At 39.8% G+C, this 22242-nt stretch overlaps 1 protein-coding gene across 1 annotated transcript in view; it reads right to left on the bottom strand.

Annotated features, from left to right (window-relative positions):
* Positions 1–21176, bottom strand: part of cskl (c-src tyrosine kinase-like) — a 50576-nt gene extending 29400 nt beyond the window's left edge. The window contains exon 1 of the mRNA XM_082533768.1: positions 20850–21176. The gene's annotated coding sequence lies outside the window, so the exon portion shown is untranslated. The remainder of the gene's footprint in view (positions 1–20849) is intronic.
* Positions 21177–22242: the final 1066 nt, after the last annotated feature.

The following is a 22242-nucleotide window of genomic DNA, read 5'->3' as shown; positions in this document are numbered from 1 at the left end:
CAGACAGACAGACAGACAGACAGACAGACAGACAGACAGAAAACAACCAAACTATTAAATTCTGCATTTAACTGACAGCAGATAAAGTGTTATGGAAACAAGAAGAGAAGGAAGAAGCAGAGAGCAGAGCACAGACAGCCATGATGCAGCACCCAAGGAACAAAAAGGGCTAAGGCCCTGGACTTAACAGCCCAACAGAGCAGTTTGGTGGTGCCTGGGCTTGAACCAAATTGTAGTGTTTTTAATAATATATGCTGCTGAACAAATGAGTTTATATATGTATAAACACTATTTACTAACCTCATTTTGTGTAGAGTAAATAAACAGACTGTATATTTTTAAACAATGACGTATCAACAGTAATGTCTTATCTCTAGCACATGGAGTTATTACAATTATGGCAGTAAGTGTAGTGCAGCTGTGACTATCGAACCTCAACTCAGACACAATACAAAGTTTGTATTGTATTTGTATTGTGTAAAAAAAAAAAAAAAAGGCAGGGAAATATGGAAATGTGACCTACTGGGTATGCAAATATACAGTATAAGCTTAAACTAAAAAAATACAGCTTTTGTAGAGTGAACAGTTAATCCATCACTTCCTGACCGCCTGGCTGTTCAAACTGTGAGCTTTGCACTCGAATTGAGTTTCAAAAATACAACCCCACAGAAAATGTTAAAAGCCAATTTTTAGAAAGAAAAACAAGAATAAAAAGAAGGGGCAGTAACTAACCAAACAATGTCGTTATTAGATCACAGCATACAGCAAGTCCAATGGGATGACAGTTAAACAGAAATATTTGGCAACAGAGTCATCCCATCAGAGGACAAGTGTCTGAAAAAAAAAACAAGTACAGGGTTTTTTTAATAAGCTTTTGATTTTCAAAATCAACAGCACACTGGTGCAAAGCTGTACTGAAAGAAACAGGGTGAGGGATTAAAATGGACATAAGAAGAAATAGCAGCAGGCAGGCTTTGTGGTGTGCATTTGTCTTCGTATCTGCATCTGCAACTACACTGATGTGTGTGTATTCAATGTGCCAAGAGACTCCCCACAAGGAAGCAGGAAGTAGGCACCAATTAGTGGAAATGCAGAGAGATGATGTGCCTAGAGATGCAAGCAGCTTCCCCAGACATTTAATAGGCTTCAGTGTCCACATGCCCTTCATCTGGATGAGCTGTCGTCCAGCACAGCAAGCAGCCACTACCGAGGCTCCACATGCTTCACTGATCACATGACTTTGACTGTTCAGAGCAAGGGCGAGGCAAAAAAAAAAAAATCACCATACAACATAATTTCTCCACAATTCTAAAACCAAACCACAGTGTTCAAAAAGACCGAAAAGCTTAACTGAGGGTGAATTCAGCTGATTTTCAGGTGGACTAAAAGTAGTGGCTAGTGGGTCATTCAACATGTTAGCTCTCAAAGACAAGCATATGGCATTTTTCACAGAGAAAAACATTTGAAAATATACCATATCAATATACACTGATGATAAAGTACTTTGATCTGATCGACTTATAGGCTGAAGCAGCCAAACAGGCAAAGCTATATGTGGAACGAAACCGTGACCGAGGACAAGCTGATGGCATCAGATGCAAGTACAACTCCTCCGGTTTCATATGCAAAACAAATTATTGCGCTAGCTTACACGGTTCAGGTTCTACAGGGATTTAAAAATAGTTACGTAAAACGGAGCGTGCTGCTCTGACCGGCTTTAAAGGGTTAACAATGACTTTAAAAAAAATAATATAAAATAGTGTGCAACACCACTGAAGTTTTTTTTTTTTAAACTCTCTTTTCAACCAACGGCAGTCACTCTCCAAATAACTTCTGCTTAGCTTTCCGAGCTTCCCTCGGGTCCTCTTAATCAGCGGTCTCCAACCTTTTTTGCGCCACGGACCGGTTTATGGCCGACAATATTTTCACGGACCGGCCTTTAAGGTGTCGCGGATAAATGAGGGAGGGGCTAATAATCGGCTCAGTCATTTTTAATGATCGTTGAAAGCCCAGATCGTAATCGTGATTAAAATTCGATTAATTGAGCAGCCCTACCTATTAGGGACAGTTAATTTGGATAATTCTTCACAGGAAGTGTCATGTCACTCATCACCATTATATGAAACTACATGTTAAACTGGTTAAAATCTAAAATTAAAAAGAGACAGGCGATCTCTCCAAGGTGTAACCTGCTCCTAGTTGACACATGCCAACACCAGAAAGCAGCAGCAGCGGTCCACAAGGCAAAACGCAGGAAAAGTTGAAGGCATGAATTCACTGAAATATACAACATATGTTTAAGTTTGCATAAAACCCAAAGGAGGAAATGACTTTCTTGTAAACGTTTTTTCATCCAAACACACACACACACCTCAGGTGTATGTTTTAACAGTTGCGTAGCTTGTTGCAAAGTGTAAACACAGCTTAGAATTGCTTCGTCTTCCTTCTAAAAGCTCTACAGAGCTATTAAAGCTTTTAAGTTAATGAGGAAAAGAGCTACAGAAAATAAACTGATTCCATGATATAAGCTTTAAAAACATCTGCCTGATTTGTTCCTTTACACTACATGTATTAATCCTAATTCACACCATCTAGATTGTTTAAATCAAAATTAAATGCAATGGAAGAAGACTAAAGTAATTTTTTTATTGCTGAGATGCTGGTGGATGGTAAGAATCTTGGTTATGCTTTGGTAAGAAACTTATTTGAGGTTGTGGCGTAATCACACCTTAATATTGCATAAAACAGCGCTGGTCACATTTTCTGGACACCTGTTCTGCCATCTGATTGCACCATCCAGTCTGCACACCAGTCAAAACGAGAGGGGGAGAAAAAAAAAATCAAACAAACAACAAAACCAAAATCGGACAGAGTGGGCAGCGTCAACTGAAGTTGTCGATCACTTGACTTAAACACCCTCAGCACTATGGCTAACCTTTCAGTGCAGCTGGCTAACAATGAAGAAGTCCCTGGAACTACACATGCTCCAAAAACTACCTTTATTTTTTAATCTTCACAGAGAGTAATAAATCTGTGACAGCTTTTGAAGCAGGGCTCCGTGGTGTATACATTTGGATCGATACATGTAGGGTTTTATCTCCACTTATTCCTTTTTTGGTCTTGAAAGACAGTTCTCGGATTATACCAGGTTGAAGTCAGAAGAGAAAGCCATGTTCTCTCCAAGTGTTTGCAGAGAACCCTGAAATCTCAAGAAGAACAGAGCGGCAGGAGAGAGGGAAGGAAGTTCAGAGAAACTGTGGCTTACTCAGTCATTATGACTGTGTGGCTCCCTCTGCCATCTGCCACATGAAACATTTCTAGCCATCGCCACCACCTTTTCTTTTTTTTAGCCGAGGTGCTGCTGTAACTGTCCCACAGAAATTCTTGTTCCTATTTTGACTTTCTGATTTAGCAGCAACAGAGACAGACGGACGGTTGCAGTGATGTAGGCTGAGGCGATTTTGTGGTCTCAGAAACATTTATCCAGTTTAAAAATAGTGCCCAATACATGGATAATCATAAAATGAACTTAGCAGCTGCAGCTTAAATTATTTTAAGATTTCAAATTAAATTTTAAACATAAGCAAGTTGTGATTTTACCAGAAAACCTGCATAAACCTAAAAGAAATTATTACAGTAAATACTAGTCAAAGTCTGAACTGAGGAAGAAAAGACAAAACAAAACAAAAAAACCCTCCATCCTTTCTTTGCAGAAGATTAAAGGAGTCATGCGTGTATCTAATCCGTCGACCCCTATTTTTATCTGGCTCAATAAAAAATAGAGCAGCGTGACACAGAACCCTCTCACTCTACAGTCAGACAGGCCAACTGACTGACAGACAGGTGGGAAGACAGGAGGCAGCCGTCCAGTCTGCTTCTCTGACGTAACAAGTGACAGGGTTGAGCTTGCCGCTGATGACAAATTACAAAAGCAGAGAGACAGGAAGTGAAAGAAAGAAAGGAAGAGGGAGAGAGAATACCCCCTTCCTCCTACTCCTCTCCACCTCCCCCTTTGAGTTCTGGGAGGCTGCTGGACTGGAGAAAGCAGAGGGGAGGAAGGGTAGTGGTGACGGCTTATTGTTTGAGCTCTGTGTGCTGCGGTTCCAGTCTCAGCACACACTCATACTAGCCCAGCTATTTATATCCTCTCAATATCCATGCAGGCGGAGGCAGGCTACAGTCATTTTCATCATTTCCTACATTCTGGAGACAAAGAAGAGACTACTTGCTGGGAGTGAGCCTGCTTGGACTACTTTTAGAGGATCGCCCCATTATTAATTGCGTTGCATTTTTGGTTTTCATAAGAACATACATTAGCTAAAAAAAAAAAAAAAAAATCCATATTCATACAATTAGCTGAACGATGATTGTTCAGTTAGTAGCACCAAATATATTAAAAAGGGACAATCAACTCTATTAGGACTGCATTTAATGAAGTCAGGGGAGTTGCTAGATAAAGTCTGGTCTAATCTCAGACTATGCAATGCATGCTCTACGAGTTGCCAAGGCACCAAAATGGCTTGCTCACCTGACTAAGGAGAGACAGAAGAAATGTAACAGATGCTTGAAATGTTGACTGTAGTTTCTGTAAGTATTTATCATCACCAGCATTTACCTTCAAGTTACTCTAGTCCTATTTTGAATGATGGGGCACGGAGCTCTTTGTAAAGGTTTATTCTGAGCAATTGTGATGGCAAGAGTCAACAAAGTGAAAGCAATACAGGTTCAAAAGTACAGTGCAAGTAGGTGTGTGTGGGGCTGGCTGTACAGACTTAATTACATCCATTAATGAGATGGTAGGTGTGACAGACCAAGGAGAGCTCAGTGGTGATGTTATGCAAGTGTTCATGTTAAATGCAGAGGTGAACAGAAGGAAAAGATGACTTGGGTTCTTGGAAGCTCCTCAAGTAGAGATGAGAGGTCTGAGACAGAAACGGACGGGGAATTGCAGTCCATGTGAAAAAAAGTTCACTGGAGAAGCAGTTTAACAAGGGGGCTACATCAGCGAGCCAGGTGGGAACGGAGACATAAAGCCCCGTGTTCAGTGGGTAGTAGTGACAGAAGTCAAACTAATAACCAATGGATTGTCCATTAATCAAATTATCATTGATGGGTTTGTTCTTTGAAAATCGAATGCTTAAATTAGTCCCAGCCATTAAAATGGCCAGGCTGCCTGCACAACTAAAGTCTGTAGCCATTTTGCACATGCACTTCAAAACTTTGAACTTTTCTAGATATTCTTTCTTTCGTTAAGTTGTAACGACACAGAAAAAAAAAATAAATACTGAATGCTTTATTGTTACTCCGGCTTGCAGGCTACCACATTTATTACTTCAAACAAAATAAAGGGAAAATTCCTACCATCACTTATGACAGACTACCTAATTCAAAGTGTAGCTCTATTACCACAAGCAGCATTACACTGCAACAGATGTTACACAGCAGTATTTACAGTACCACAGCAGAAGTCTAATGTAAACACAAACGTACCCTAGGGAGTGTTTTCACTGGAAATTTTAAATAAAAGCTGCTTAGCAGGTTAACAGTAAAGTAACGTAACCTTCTAACTCTTCAGCAGCCTGCACAATATGACAGAAGGAACAGTCTTCTTGCATATTTTCAAAGCATTGTGCTTGTTCAACATTGCTGAACTAGCTTCCTTTTTACTAAATCGTAATGCGTGCTACGGAACATACACTCATGGTGCCCTCATGTCAACGACACACTTTTAGGCCACATAAAAATTTACACCCGTATTTATTGCAGATCATGTTAAATGTGTCTCCACATTGTAGTGGTTTACACATTTGCCAGAAAAGTGAAAGATCCCGAGTTTGATTTTGAAAGGAGACACAAATCCCTTTTGGGATTGCATCAAGGAAAGCATCCAGAGTAAAAATCTGCCAGATTAAATATGTGCGGCTACCTGCTGTTGCAGCCCATTATAAATAAGGGAGCACCCAAAAGTAGCTGCTTCTTCTCCTAGCAATTGTCAGTATTGAGATAATTCTGATCTCAATACTGACAAAACCTTTTCTGGAAATGAGCAGCCCTGTGAAAACATCCCTAACAAACTGCTGTGTGCTAAATGTGCCCAGATTCTCCAGATTTTCCAGACTCTGTGAAAACAGCTCAAGTGTGGGAAACAATGCAGTGTATATGTGTATATAAACAAATAAGCACACGCAGTCATGGCTTAATATACTATACCTTAAACGTGCACATTTATATACGTTATTGGTTTAAACATCCTAGGAGAGTGACTGAGGAAGGGGATACACAGAGAAACCGCCTGCCGATTCTGCTGCTTTCATTGCCTCTCCTATTCCTTTGATGCTAAACCGCGACAACTCCTCTATTCAGAGCAGAAGAGGAGACGAGGAGGCAAAGCACGGCGATGGAGACACAAAGAATCTCATTAGAAGCAGCCACAGCGGGGTTCGGGTACAATATGGCAGCAGCATTAGTGGCAACAGCAGCTCAGAATCTCTTCAATAAAAGCAGCATTCAGGGGCAGTGGCACTGAGACCACGCAGAAAAAGATTCAGTGGACAATAAAGGAGGGAATTAGGGAGAAGAGAGGCATACAGGGAGAAGATGAAGCCAAAACCCAAATTGCAAATGACACTTGAAACTATTATGGTTCAAAACGGTGATTATACAGACTGACTGCACAACGAGTAATCCCAGATTTGGAAATAACCGGAATATTTTCCGCCTTTGAAAATAAGGTAACTACAAATGGATGTTACTGCTCAAGAGAAAACAACAACAGCTAGAAAAAGAGCGTTCTTCTGAAAAAATGAGAGATACACTCATCAGGTTGTCGTGGTCAACGAGCGTTTGACTGGCCAGACCAATCACAAAAGGCAGTCATTGATAAATCCTTTCTGCTCAGCAATTACAATATTTATATAGTTTACCAAATTTAATTGACGAATCACTACTATACTTTTGATCTCCACATTATATTTCCAATTTAATATACGTGTGCTATTACATAATGTTTCTTTAACTGCCAACAGATCTTTGTAACGCAATTAGGATGCAGAAAGAGAGAGGAAGATGATACTAAATGAGAGAGAAAAAGATGCTCACAGATGGAGAGGACAGAGATCAGGAGAACAAGGACATAGAAAAAAAGAGGAGGAGTCAGACGAGCGTAGAGGACTGGTAGGTGTAAATGACAGCGGCTAGAGGCATGGAAGTGTGGTTTCTTGGCAGAGGACTCTATCTGCTCATCCTTAATGCAGTCATCTGTTGGTTCCATCGCCAACCATGAATAATAAAGGCTCCACCCTGCTATGCCAGTACTCTGAATTATTAATTCACAACCACAGACTTGCATTAGCGCACACTATGGGGTACGGACACATTTGCCTGTTTAGACTTGCGCACACAGTGTGTGTGTGCACATGCATATTCACCACACTGACAACGAGTGAAATTAGTGTTCTCTCTGAAGCAGGTTTTTCTTTAGAAAACTGCTGTGACAGAGAGAAAGTGATGTTTCTTTGTTTTTGTTTACTTGGGGTAATCATTACTGTTACTTCCATGTAACTATCAAAGCATGTCAGATTTAATAATAAACAACTGTAGAATTACTAAAACAAAACTATAACAGGAATTTCTAAAATCAACACATCAAAATAATGACGACACGTAGCTATCCTTTTGCTTTGACAGGGATAAACTACACTTAAAATATCTCGCAAGCATAACCAGTTCAGAATTACTACTGTTTCAGCCATAATAGTACACCCCAAGAGATACTATTAACTAGGTCATTGGTTTCTTTTCATAGGCTTGGTTAAATGATGTAGCCCAATTAGCTTAAAGGAGAACTGACAGATATAAATGTGCAATGCTGCTGTGACTGTATGTTAAACGCTCAACACTGAAAATGAGGGACGGTCCAAAGAATGGCTGTGTGCACGACAGAAATGAAAATATTCACATTTCACCATATAAACAATGTCCTACTTTAAGTCCTTTTAAAATCATACTAAGCATGCCTAGGACGTTAAAATGCAAGCGCACACACACCAAAAACTCCTCTTACTCACCTGCTTTGCATCTGCTGCAAAAAGAGCCTAACTGAAAAGACACTCTCCTACACACTGTGCCTCTGTTAAATCAAAGCAGAAAACATCTCTGCTTCCCCACACAGATACCAGGCAACACAACCTGCCAAACAGTCTATTGTTGGGCTGGAAAACAACACAAGACTAGCAGAAACAAAAAACAGAATGAGAAACCCGCAGTGAGCACATTCGCTCAGAATATACAGCTGTGTGAACGTTTTAGTGCATGTGGTTCTACGAGAATGTGTAAACTGGAAAAATGCATTTAGGCAGCACATCCAGATCTTGTTTTTACCACTGGACACTGGGTGTTAAGGTGACAGTAATGGTGTAGGTGAGAAAACCCAGGTAGACAGCGAGGCAGGCATGAGGTATTAGGAGACTTTCTGCTAATGCAGAGCCAATGTTTGCACAGACAGCAGCTCCAAATCTTCCCTGCAGAGAGTAGGACTTGGGGATTTCTTCTGCAAATTTATGAAAGCTTGACAGACTTCATGCACCGATAACCCCATTCACTCTCACAGTCCAGGGACAGGCACACAGCCTTAAAGTGAAGTTTGATGCACTGTATGACCTTAAATACAGTTTTATACCTTGGTCAGTAAAATAACATACAGAATTAGAAAATTACAAAAAATATGTTATACAAAAAACAAACAGACACGGTTTACTCTGCTGAGATTTGCAAGTTGACCTGCAGAGTTCATAAAGTTAGGGCTTCCTCCATTTGTGATTAACAAGTACATACGTGATTAACAAATTGAGCCAGTCTTAGGCCATTTTCACACCTAGAGTTCGCTTACTCTGGTCCGGATCAGTTGATGAATTTGTAAACTTGTAGCTTTTACTCATGGTTTAGTTTATTTTCACACAAAGAAAAATCCAAGGGAACGCGTCACTACAACCCAAGTGAGAGTTTTAAGTCTGTTCTGGGTGGGAGTAACAGAGTAAATACAGGAAGAAGGTGCTGTACTGGATGACTATTGGAAAATATTGAGTATTTACATTCATTTCACAGATAGTTGCTAGTCTGTACAGACCTTTGCACATTTATTGTATCTTCCCGCATTGAGAATTCAAAGTTTATGTGGCTATGGGCTTTTTATTCCTTACCTCAAACTTGTAATGTACACCTGGTTATTGGTTCGCACAATAAAGAAAGCACTCTGGAGCTCATTTGGGACCATACCGAGACTCCTCCTCCAAAGGGTCTCAGTGCGATTGTTCTGGTCCCTACCAAAGTGCGATTACTGTGTTCACATCTGCACGAGCGAAAAGTACTAATAAGAGAATTATTTTCACAGTTAAAACTCACCATAATACAAGCTATTAAAATGCACCAACGCTGAATGCTTAGCTATAACACAATACAAATACAGGACTTTTCCACTTTTTCACAATGGGCCGTTGGGGAGTGCCTACACACATAAGGTAGATTGTTCCGCATACAGTTAAGACAATGAATCTACTACCTTACTCAACAAACACATATACAGTCTTCCTCTATTTCTAAATCAACAAATGTATTCTATGTTTGAGGAAATTAACCCCAGTTCAAAAAGCACTGGTTAAAATTATTTCTCAGGAATCCTGATATATCCATGCATAACTATGGTATAAAAAATTGAAACAGTATTTATTAATATCATAACTTCACAATGAGCGTGAAGGAACCTCCTGTGCCAGTAACAAAAAATCTTCTGCTTGCCCTACTGAGACATAAAAACAGGAAGAACATTGGACAAGAACCACAGAAAATGATCTAAAAGTCTAAATTACTTGAGACAACGAGATTAAAACTCAAAAAGACCAAATAAATACTTTGGGAGAAGTGTCTGGATATGAAATGACCCTGAATTCTTACATTCCCAGGAGACTCTGCCTTTACAGAAACTTGAGAAGGATGGGTTTATTTTCCTTAGACACTGACCCCATAAAGTTGTCGACATCAGGAGTCACAGCAGATGATCTGTAAATGAGTGATAAAATGTATGTACACAACTCAGAGTGGACTATGAGCCTTTGTGTGAGTGTGAGATGCGCAATTTTATGAAAATTAGGTTCATTTGGATAAGCTCTTAACTGGTTAACATATTCAGTCAGTCACTTTTTTATTTGTTTAGTGCATTGTACCTGCGTCACTTTTTTAAATTTAGACTTATTTATTCATTTTTAATTTGCATGTACTGGTACGTAGAATACAATTCTGTTGCAAATACCAATTTTGTTAAAAACTGTTCATTTCATCCAAGCCTGGAGTCTGAATTGTCAGTTTTAGAGCCTTCTTTCTTTTGTTGTTCTGTTGTAGTGCACTGAATTGAGATGGTGATGCAACAAATGTCTTTGTGATGCCCGTAGACTGACAGAATATGGAAAACTGAAGACATACAGTTTAAAAAGCATACATTTTTCTCAAGACATCCCAGGTTGTTCACTTGTTTTGTAGATAAATGGTTTATTAAATATTGTTTTCATATTGAAATGCTTATTTATAATATAAGAGAAAAGAATAATCTGGAGGTGTTTTGAATAGATTATTATGGAACTGTTTTATTGGGCCAGGGTGTCAGACAATCAATCATACAGCTTAGTAAGAATATGCAAGAAAAAGGGAAAGAGCCGAGTTCCGAGTAGAAACTAGTTATACAGTGCAAACTATGCAACCAATAACACCTGCTAACATGCATACTACTAGATCAGCCTTCAGTGTATTTCTAAAAATACACGTTTAACATTGAGGTTCCATTGGACCATGTGTAACAGGACTAGCCTGGGAATTGAAACTTGCAAAAGAAAAGCCTTGTTTTCAGCCTGAAACTTAAAATGACCATGATGGTGGACTTGATTTATAACAAGATCCAAGCCACACAATGCTGAATCTAATGAACATGTAAGATTCCCATTGTGTACGTACCCTAAATAAACGATCCTCAGCAACAGATACAGAATATAACGTAAACTTCCTTAAAGACCAAATAATTATTTATTTTACCCGCCACCATTATTTAGAGTATTAAGTGCAACAAAAATATACTATTTCTCTCTATTTTCAATATTTCAAGTGCTGACTAAAACACGTGGGCTATACTATTAAGCTATTTTTGTGAGGTAGGATTTTAATTTATGAAACACAATAGGCGGCCTTTAATCAGTCCATCTCTAATCTGTAATTATAAACCCACTTACATATACATCTATTCAGCTGCCACCTACTGCTCAGAATATTATTTTCTTGAGATTATTAGCTGTTGTATCAGAAACATGCTCAGATGTAGGCCACAGTTAACGATAACCATCTGCACTTTTAATGTAATCTCTTCTAAGACAAAAAAAGAAAGAATAAAAATGTTGCTTTATTAAAAAGATAGCCTGAGGGAAACTGCACACAAAATAGATCAAGTAAAATCTTCCTTGTATTAAAGAGGAGCTAATTCAGGTCACTTTACATCTGAGCACTTTGTGTGACATCATTAAAGCACAAGCGTTTACTGTATCTTTGAAGTGTATCCGATGACTCGAACGCATTGGGGGGTTGAAGAGGGCAGATAAAAAGAGGAACTGCTGAAGCCTCCCTGCTAAGACAGGATTCATTGCCATTATCATCAGTGAATCATCTTGTATTCTTTTTAGAACAGTCAAAATAATTCCAACTGGGTTTAATGTCGCCATAACTGAAGCAAAGGAATACACCAACTTCATAGTGACTGCACTACTTCCTCCGTATTTCCCCCCACTGGCCCAAATATGAGGCGCTTCAGTGAACCAGGACGCAGGTGTTATATGTAGAAAGTCAGACTGAACAGGCAAATGAGATTTAACCAAAGGACCAAGCATCCGAACACACAGGGTATATACACAGCAGAGAGGTGACAAACTAAAGAAGCCTTAAACCACGAATCATATGATGAGGAGATTTGGTGCCCCCTCATCCCGTGGGAAGCATTTTATGAATTTTTTACAAATTAATACACAGTAGTTCTGAGTCATCACATTGTCCTGTGATTAAACTTTCCATCCTGGTGGAAGTGGTCTTTTCCAGGATGTGCACACCAAGGGTGAATGAGTGGTTTGATGAATATGAAAATGATGTGAATCACATGCTATGCGCCTTGCAGCCACTACATTTCAACCCAACTGAACACCTTTAGGTTGTGTTAAACTCCGCCATTATCAAATAAGGTAAAATCTTTTGGAAGAATAGCGTTCCAGAGACTTGGAAAAAGTGCACTGAAGCTGTTCTGACAGAATGGGATGTCCTAGCAATTGGCTAATAAACTTCGTGTAGACAAAACTGTCAGTTTTTCCTTGTATCGTGTAATGTGGTCCATTCAACTAGTTGATTTATAGATGAAAACAACCAGACAGAAAAGGAACTCTACTGAAAAAATCCTGTCAAATAAATACACTGTATCGCAACAAAAATCCTTTAACTGACCTAAACCTTTGACTGGACATATTACATGGGACAGCTGTTCTGAATATGTCAAAATCTCAATGATCTTTGTGCAATAATCAGGTGGCAAGACTCAGATATTTTCATATAATTTCTTCATTTTCTTGGCAAAAGGAACCTAAACTGGATAATAGGGCTGCCACAAACGATTATTTTGATAGTCGACTAGTCACCGATTATTTTTGCGATTAGTCGACTAATCAGATCATCATCCATTGAACGTAAAAGTACAGCTTATTGCACCAGCAGCATCTGCTCTTATATAACTATCATTAGCTTACAGCTTTAAGTGTTTAAGGTCTGTGCTAACTAAAAATAAAGACAAGATGATAGTTAATTGAATTCTAATTAAATGTGCAGATTGTTTCGGTGGAGTTTAATAAACTCAGCCGATTTACTCAGGAACAAATAAAATACTGAAAAAAGCCAAACAATAACATTTTAAAGTTATCTAAGTGACTTGTATATGTTTAACCTGAGTAGGGCGGTGGGTTTGAAAACGATCTGCCGGGAGTCCGGTGCTCTCATGGCCCCCGGCTAGCTATCGAGCTAGTGGGTAACAGACGCCTCCGAAAACGTCGGAGCGCTTTTGAAAATATGTGGTGTCTTGATAAACTGAGCAGATATTTGAGGTTTACACAGCTACATTCTCACCTGAAAATATGTTAAACGTTTATTTTGTGACCCAGAAAGAATAATAAGAGTAATATTAAAACTAACTAGCTGCCGCCATTGTTGACAACTGCACTGGGCCGCGCTATGAATTCTGGGACAGAGTTTCTTCTTCTTCGGGGTTTAACGGCAGCTGGCATCCTTGTACATGCAGTGCTGCCATCTTCTGTTTCAGTCCGTTATTACACTCTTAAATCCTGCTACTTATTCCTGCTTTTGGGATCTTACAAAGCTTCAAATGACGCGTCGACTATTAAATCAGTCGTCGACGATTTTGATAGTCGACGTAATCGTGACTAGTCGACTAATCGTGGCAGCCCTACTGGATAAGCAATCGGGAAAGTCAAAATATAAAGGATAGAGTTGCTAATCTATAACAAATGGAGCCACTGATATAACATGATTAAACAATGTTTTAGTCATGTAGCGCATGTTAAAAAGTCTGTTGCAGTGGTTTAAAAAATACATTAACATGCATGTAAGACCTATACAGATATAAACAAATGTATATATATTAATATATATACACATTTTAAGTTCTTAAGTGCTGTTGTGCTTTAGCCAACAGGGGCGATCGTGGCTCAAGAGTTGGGAGTTCGCCTTGTAATCGGAAGGTTGCCGGTTCGAGCCCCGGCTTGGACAGTCTCGGTCGTTGTGTCCTTGGGCAAGACACTTCACCCGTTGCCTACTGGTGGTGGTCAGAGGGCCCGGTGGCGCCAGTGTCCGGCAGCCTCGCCTCTGTCAGTGCGCCCCAGGGTGGCTGTGGCTACAATGTAGCTTGCCATCACCAGTGTGTGAATGTGTGTGTGAATGGGTGGATGACTGGATATGTAAAGCGCTTTGGGGTCCTTAGGGACTAGTAAAGCGCTATATAAATACAGGCCATTTACCATTTGTCACTACCTTAATAACATAAGACAGCTAAAGTCGCTATCGGGTGATGCTAATAGCTAAACAGCTAACGTTACCATGTGTGGTGTACCATTTAATACTTCAATGGGAGGTTTAACGGCCTTCTCCAAATTTGTCCTAAAGTGCTGTTCACTGCTGTGAATGTCGTCTACTAGTGAGTGCAGGGGCTGTGTGCCTGCCTGTCTGAAGTGGTGCCTGAACTACAGAAGGCAGAGATCATCCTTTTGGTACTGACGCCGTTGCAAATTAGTATCCAATTCAATGAAATGGGCTTTACACCAGCAGCGAATCATTTGGTCTTGTGCTCTTCTGCATGATTCCACTGAAAGAGGAAGTGTCCAACTGTTTCCCATAGCGAACACATATCCTTTTCCTCATTAATTTAAATCAGCTCTTGCAAAATCCAAAACAAATTGATGTCATCAAGTTGATCTTTCATTTAAATAACCAGTCACTGTGTCTGCTGCTTTTCACCATGAGGTAACTCTTGGTAGACAGGTAAGGTGGTGTATTGAAGGATGATCCCAGTGGTTAAATGGCAGTTTAATTTTGGACTCAGGGGATTCTTTAGCATGCTATATCTAAGGTATTACTTCATGTTAAAAATGGTTGAAAAGATCTCATGGGGTTGTTATCAGGCTTCTTTTCTGATGACAATACCTCTTAAAAATATAAAGCAGCCACACAAACAGGAAGCTTACATATGAAACCAGAAAAAATATTTATGGACAGCTGTGACTCATCACACACTGAAAGTACAGAAAATGACAAAATTAATAGAAATAAAACCGTTTTCTTGGTTGTTGGTAGTATCTTCAGACGTTCAGTAGCAGCATGTGAACAGGCAAACAGGAAAAAGCTAAAATGTCGGATTATATCATTATCCTTTTGTTAAACAGTTCCCAGTAGGAAATCTCCGGAGCCCGTGGGCGTAGTGAAAGACTAAGGCATGTGTCAGGCCTACAGCTCTCCTCATTGCCTGCATTGTGCAGCTAGCCAGCAGGCGTGGCGGTAGAAGGCCCCCGGTCGTCAAGGAGCTGTCCAGCCGCTGCCCAGATGGAAAAGCCAAGCTGAGTTTGCATGCAAGACGGCTGCCACAATTACACTATTCTACTGGGATGCATGATCAGTAGGAAGAAGTGGATGTAGAGGTTTTGCCTCTATTACAGCACGGGGGATGGGGGACGGAGGTCAGAGAAGATGCAGTAGTGTGAAAAAGAAGGGCGAACAAATCATGAGTGTGAAACTGTGCTAAACATCCATACAGAGAGATTAATATAAAACAATATACAAAAAAAATATAAATAGCTACGTCTTCAGCAAGTTATCAAACTGCTCCAGCTCTAACTTAATGGCCTGCAGCATGTCCTTGTTTTGCTCTGCATCCTCGCAGAACTCAGTGTGGTGGCACAAGAGTTAGTTCTACAGCTCCTGCAGGTGAGACCAGCCCTCCAGCTCAGTCCAAGACACCTGGGCTAGAATATATTTGAATGTGTGATTTACAAATAAATCATTGGAGAAGAAGCTACAAAATGTTGAAGACTGCCAAAACAGCAACCTGCCAGCCTGCCATTAGTAGAAACACATGAAAAAAAAAGGCCTGTGCTGCTTATCAGTTACAGTTACTAAATTGAATGAATTGTTACTTAGTCGGCTATTAATATAACTGGACCCAGGAAACTGATCTCGATGTTGCAGAGCAATGTCGACTGATATTAGCCTTTCTGTCAGTTGCTGGTCTATCTGCAAATAAGATGACGATTCACATAAGGAGACCAATGTTTATCTGCTTGGTCACATCAATTTTATAGTTTTTGTGCTCTGGTTTCAGTATTTTGTAAGACTGGCTTTGTGCTCATTCAAAGACAGTGTGATGAAAAGTTAAAAGGTTGTGATCAGTCCTTTAATAAGATGGTAAATTTTATGTTTTCAGGTTTTGCACTGTAACCTGAACCTGTAAACTACAGTAATGAGTTGGATAATGACTCATCAAATAAATCGATTATAAAAAAATTCAACACAAATTCTTTGCTTTAATGCTTTGTTTAACTAGAAAAATTAGCAGGAGACCTTCATCAAACATCCACTGCAGTTTGTTTTAGAAAAATCAGTAATCCTCCAGAAGTTGTAATTAACATCTGCAGATGAACTGTTAACTTAGTCTGATACCCCATGTTTAAATTATATAGCATGGTGAAGGCTGACAGCAGCCGACCTATTTTACATGGAAGTGACACCTGCAGAAAACGGGGGTGAATCTAAAGGGGAGCATGTGGTGTACTAGACCACATTTATTTCAAGGCTTTCGCAACATTTTCAGATTAAAAGTGAAATAATATAAAATATCATATTAATTAAAGTGCATTAATATTTAAAAATATAAAAATAAATGGGGTTTTTTTTCACAAGCCAATAAAAATGTACATGGGCCAGTAAAACTTTGATCTTCTGACCTGAGAGTTGTTAGGTTATTATTAATTAACATTTACACCATCATAACATCTTGTTTTCAGCAGCACAAAAACTCTCCTTCAAAGTCCAGGGCAAACTTCAGAATGCTGATATGCTCACTTCTCTTCATTGCAGCCACGACATCCTCCTTTAAAGGCTTATAAAATAACTAACTCATTCACTCGCACACTTGAACAATGTACGCACACATATGCACATTCCTTTTGGAAACCACCAATATGGCTTGGGTTTTGTTTGTTTTTTTGTTTTTTTGACAGACATATGCAGTTAAACTTTAAAACAGGCCACTCACACACCGACTCTATTCAGACCAAGTCTTTTCTTTGCACTACTTCTCCAATGTGCACCCACAATTTTGTTGTACATGTACAATGACAATAAATGGAAGTTCTATTCTATTCTAATTTCTAAAATGGAAACCAATGAGCAGTTCGTTTTGAAAGACGTATGTCCTTTTACTAATGTGACAAAAGTATTTCGTATCCAATTAATCGGTGGAATAATCAATAGATTACGTGATTACTAAAATAACTGATATAGACAACATTATGATACAGTTGTATTATAATGTTATGCTATATGATGAAAATTATGATCACCTACCAGCTGAGACAATTAATCTGTTGTTCACTACACAGTTATATCCAGTGATACTGTGTGATGCACCTAAAAAGGGGAAGGAGTGCAGGTGCAGTGCAGATGTGCTGCCAATTTCCGTTTCTATCATTCTTTCTAATCACGTGTACCACGTCTTGCCACTTTGCATCTTGCAAGGTCTAACATAAAAGTGCATTACTCAGGAGGTATACACAATAAAAGCAGCAGACACAATACATCACACTGAGCTACTAACACACGACACCACGATGCTAAAATGAACACAGCCATGAAATAATTGATGAATTCATCCATGCAGAGTGACATGAGAGCCTACTGTGCCTTGCACTATGTGTGAAATCCTGTTGCTCATGGATGTCAGTATTAGAGACACAACAGTACAAACATTTCATATCAGAATTATTAGTATTAACCAAGTGCTTCTAAAAAGTGATGAAAATGCTAAAATCTACTGATACACATACCAAGACAGTTTCGCCAAGCTACATCCTGTCCCCTAAACATCTACCAAGGCAGCTCCCTCTTATAAATCAGAGTATTTCAAGTAGAATGTGCGTGAAGGACACTCTCTCCTTTTGGGTGACAGAGGCGAAAGAACAACTGCAAATAATATCCAGTGTGAAAGCAGTTATACTTATACTGTTTTATTTGTTTACTCTTGTCTACAGAACACAACAACAAAGCTGTCAGCTTCTGGACTTTAATAAAATATGTTGGCTGGGTTACTACATAGCACGGTATCATGGGAAATGAACAAATATAGTCTCCAGACAAAAACCCACCAAGATAAAAGTCACATTAAGATAAAAGGGTACTTACCTTGCGTTCCCTATAAAGTGATAACAAGCAATTTCACTTTAAATGATTAAAGAGACAGCATGCGCTGAAGAGAAGAGTCCTGTGGGGGGGTGGGGGCAACTAAACGATGTCATTGTGTTGAGGTCAGCAGGGCCTTGGACAAGCTTCAAATGTGCAATGAGATGGTCAGTGTAAAGACAGAGAAGCCATTACTTCCCTGCTGAGCACATAAGCCAGGCACAAAGCTTAATATGAGACAGTAACACAGCTCAGCTTCTTGCAGATTTAGGGATCGAGCAGACATAGTCCCCCCCCCCTTCCTTCTCGTAACCCATTGCTAAATAGAAGAAAGCTGACGTGTATCCAGGCCAGTAGGCTTGTATTGTCACCTTTACTGCTTGTCAAGCTGCACCTCAATCAGGACTACTCTGATCTACCCATCAGTCATTCAGGGTGACGGGGATGAAGCTATTGACAAAGAGACAATAGGAATGGACAGAACTAAGTGTGGTCAAAGGTTTCCGTCTGTAAGGTGTGGGCCACCATACTACATAAGTCTGATTTTTCAAATAAAGAGCTGTGTGACCTCTCATCTCAAAGCGCACAATCTCAGCTTTTTCCAAAATATGGCATTTTCTAACATTTAAGGTAAAGAGTTTTCAGATGAAAACAAGAAAATGTACTTCCAGGGACCCTCAGTGCACTATGCTGGACATTCAAGCTTATGGGCAGCAGGTTAGCCCTGACAGACACAGCATATGGATTCCTAACATGCTGCAGTCTGGCTCACCAGATTCCTCTGGGGATAACGAATGCCAAGCCTGTGCACCCCCACTTCATGCTTTGTAAAAGAATTTATTTAATAGAAAACCAGAAGCTTCATCCTGCTTTCATCAGCACTATGTGCTCATGATAACTAGCACGAGTCAAGACAGGTGGGGAAAAAAAATAACTTTCTGACAACAAAGGAAGAAAAATCTACTCTTTCAAGTTATTGTTAGTTTTTGGCTTTAATTCCAGTTTTGGGGTAAACTCTTAAACCATTGTGCAAAATTTAGAGGCAAAAACAGGTGTCTATTTTATATTACAATCCAAAAAGAGCAAGGCAACTATCTCTCCCATCAAACAGCTGTTTTGCTTTCATCCAGATTATAATGCAAAAAGCCAATCGCTGGTCAAACCTGCTGAGGCAATCAGTTATTAAAATAGGCAACAAGATCTGGACTGATGATATTTGAGATTTCAAGCTACTACAACATGCTAATGTATTAGATAACAAGAACTGGCACAGAGATAATACACTAATCATAAGATTTGTTCCCTGAAAACAACCCTGGAGTAAGATCAGAACTGATTAGGTGTACTACAAACCATTAGAGTTAGACAGTCTTCTCCTAAACTACACAGTAATATTATGTAAAGTACAAATACTCTATAACCATGCTTTTGGGTACTCAAGTCTTGGCTTGTAAAGGTATGTACGTTTCAACATTGCAAACAGGCAATTATATTTAAGTTCTGTGCACGGAACCTGCACACAATGCCAAAGCTGCAGGGACAAGACGAGTCGTAATGCCAATTTTATAAACTACCAATAGGACTGAAATATGAATATTGCAGCTGTGGCTAGTGCAGTTCATGTCCTTTAACCTGTGAATGTATCCTTGAGCAGGACACTAAATCATCCCTATGTAATTTTAGTTAAACCTGACCTTGCACCTTCCGGTGGAGCAATGCCAAGTGAAAAACAATTTCCCCGTGGGATAAAGAGTATCACATAACTAAGTGTTTTTTTGGTTGTTGTTGTTTTTTTTTTTAACAGTTATCGTTATTTTATTGGTCCTGCCCTAAAACCAAGACAAATGCTGAAGTGAGTAAGGATGTTAGCAAGCTTATATTAAAACATGAGAGATACGAATTAGATTTTCCTCAGGAAAGGGGCTGGACCTCAGCTCGATCCCTGTGTTCTAGTGCAAGGCGGACGAGGCTAAGATTACTGGACCCATTATCGGACAGAACCAGTCTTTTGTCGCCCTTAATTCCCAGCAACACGCTGAACAACACTAAAAGGTCAGACCGCAGTATTTGTGCACAGGGTTGTAATTTCAACGACACGTTAACTGAACCTCTACCTTTAGATCCACCACAAGTAAAAAAAACAAAAACAAAAAAACCCTGGAAAATCTGCCTGTATAACAATGCTGTACTTTTTGTTTTGTTTTGCTGGACCCATGTTTTTATTTTTGGGCTTCCACGCGGTATTGCACCACAGCGTTTCCACAGACAAAGACTGTCAAAGGAAATGGTCAAGTACCCAAGACACGACCAAGGTGTCCGACTATGGAATCAGATGAAAGAAAAAGGTAGTGACTCGGGAGATTTTCAGCACAGGCGCGTAAATCTGGGTGACACAAGCATACAAGGCAAAGATCATTTTAACAGATGCTTTATTTATCCGTCTTCTGCTGTACTGTCAAGCTTACTGACTGCATTGGTGGGGGAGTAAGGAGTTGTAAGTAAAATCAGTTCAAGCCTAGCATAACACTGAATTGCGTCCGATAATGGATCTCGTGACGCTACGTTGCTCGTTAACTAGCAGCTCAAGCTAACACTCCCATTCGGGTTTGCGCTTCACAGCAGCACCTATTTAGAGCAAACGGCACTTTCATTCTGTTAGTGAATGTAAGATAAAAACCTGACTCTAAAACGTAACAGAAAGCCCAGTAATAACACTCCTGTGTGGTGTAGCTCCTGAGCCACCCCTGTGCTAAAACCCTGTGTTGCAGCGGCAGCAGCAACAAACCCAAGACAAAACAGTCAATGCGCTGTGGGCAACTCACCCAAAAGATACCACTGTGCTGTCGACCATATGCTGCTGCAGTTCAGCGATGAACACCCATTAGAATGATTCCTGCGGTTGGGGAGCATCCAGGTGTTGCGGTGTTAAGATTACACTATTCCAAACCCTGCTTCGCTTTGACGGCTGTTGTCTGTGCTGAGACCGCATATGTGTGTATGCTTATGTGTTTGCGCGTGTGTGTGTGTGTGTATGGAGCTTTGTGAGGCCTGCTGCTGGAAGGAAATGGTCTCCACTCCGTCAGTGCAAAGCGCATGCGCTTGGGAATGGGAATAGCACGGCCAACGGGCGAGCGGTCTGTGAGCACAGCCGTGTGGCCAACAGGTGAGATTGTCAACCGATGGCTGACTTGTTACAGCGGAAGGTTACCCGCTAAATGGCCACCTGCTGCCCTTTCCAACGGGATAAAGCCGCGGTGCAGTAATACAGGATACAGGATAGATATACGCTGTCATTTACTAGTAATAGACTGCAATTAAAACAGATTATTAAGAATTTCAAAGTCTTATTTGGTTTTCATAGACATAAAATTCTTTTCTTTCTCTCTTTTTTGCAATATTTTCCAAGTAACCTATATTTGACAACAGCATGATAAAAATGGAAATTCTGTTTTGTGGTGCCACCGCATTATTTTTAGTGGCCCCCATATGGCGACCCCTATGAAACTATTCTGGAGGCGCCCCTGACTGTTAGGGCTGCGTGGTGATTTAGTGCAACATGTTCGAAGAATAAAGTGGACTACAGCACGTGTGACCTTTGATAGCAGTGCTCCAATGTGTTTGTTTATTTTTATAATTCCATAAGGTACTGTTATTCAGACCGAAGGCATGAATAATGTTTATTCAGTATACCTATCTACTTTAACGCAGGGGTGTCAAACATAATGCCCAGGGGCTAGAATTGGCCCTCCAAAGACTCTAATTCAGCTCATTGGACAGCTTTTAACTAAAGTTAAGTACAGGGTGGGCCATTTATATGGATGCACCGTAATAAAATGGAAATGGTTGGTGATATTAAAGTCCTGCTTGTGGCACATTAGTATATGTGAGGGGGCAAACTCCTCAAGATGGGTGGACTTTTGTTTTTTCAATAGGAAGAGGACCATGTGACACATCAAACTTATTGGTAATGTCACAAGAAAAACAATGGTGGGTGGCCCACCCTGTATATTTAAGTATAACTTTTAAGTTTCATAGGTTTTACATTTTATAGCTTTTCTGACTCTTTTCTACCATTTATACTATACTAAAGTAAATAAGTAACAAAAAATAACTTTTTGGTATTAAAATTAGCAAAACATTGCTTTTTATAATTACACTGAAATCTGGGAAGTCATCTGTTAGGGGTTTTATAACAAAGTGGAGCCATGAAGTGGT

Source organism: Aulonocara stuartgranti (genome assembly GCF_965226115.1).
Source record: "Aulonocara stuartgranti genome assembly, chromosome: 1".
Lineage (NCBI taxonomy): Eukaryota > Metazoa > Chordata > Actinopteri > Cichliformes > Cichlidae > Aulonocara > Aulonocara stuartgranti.
The sequence above is the reverse complement of the archived record's forward strand: the minus strand, read 5'-3'. Positions and strand labels throughout refer to the sequence as shown.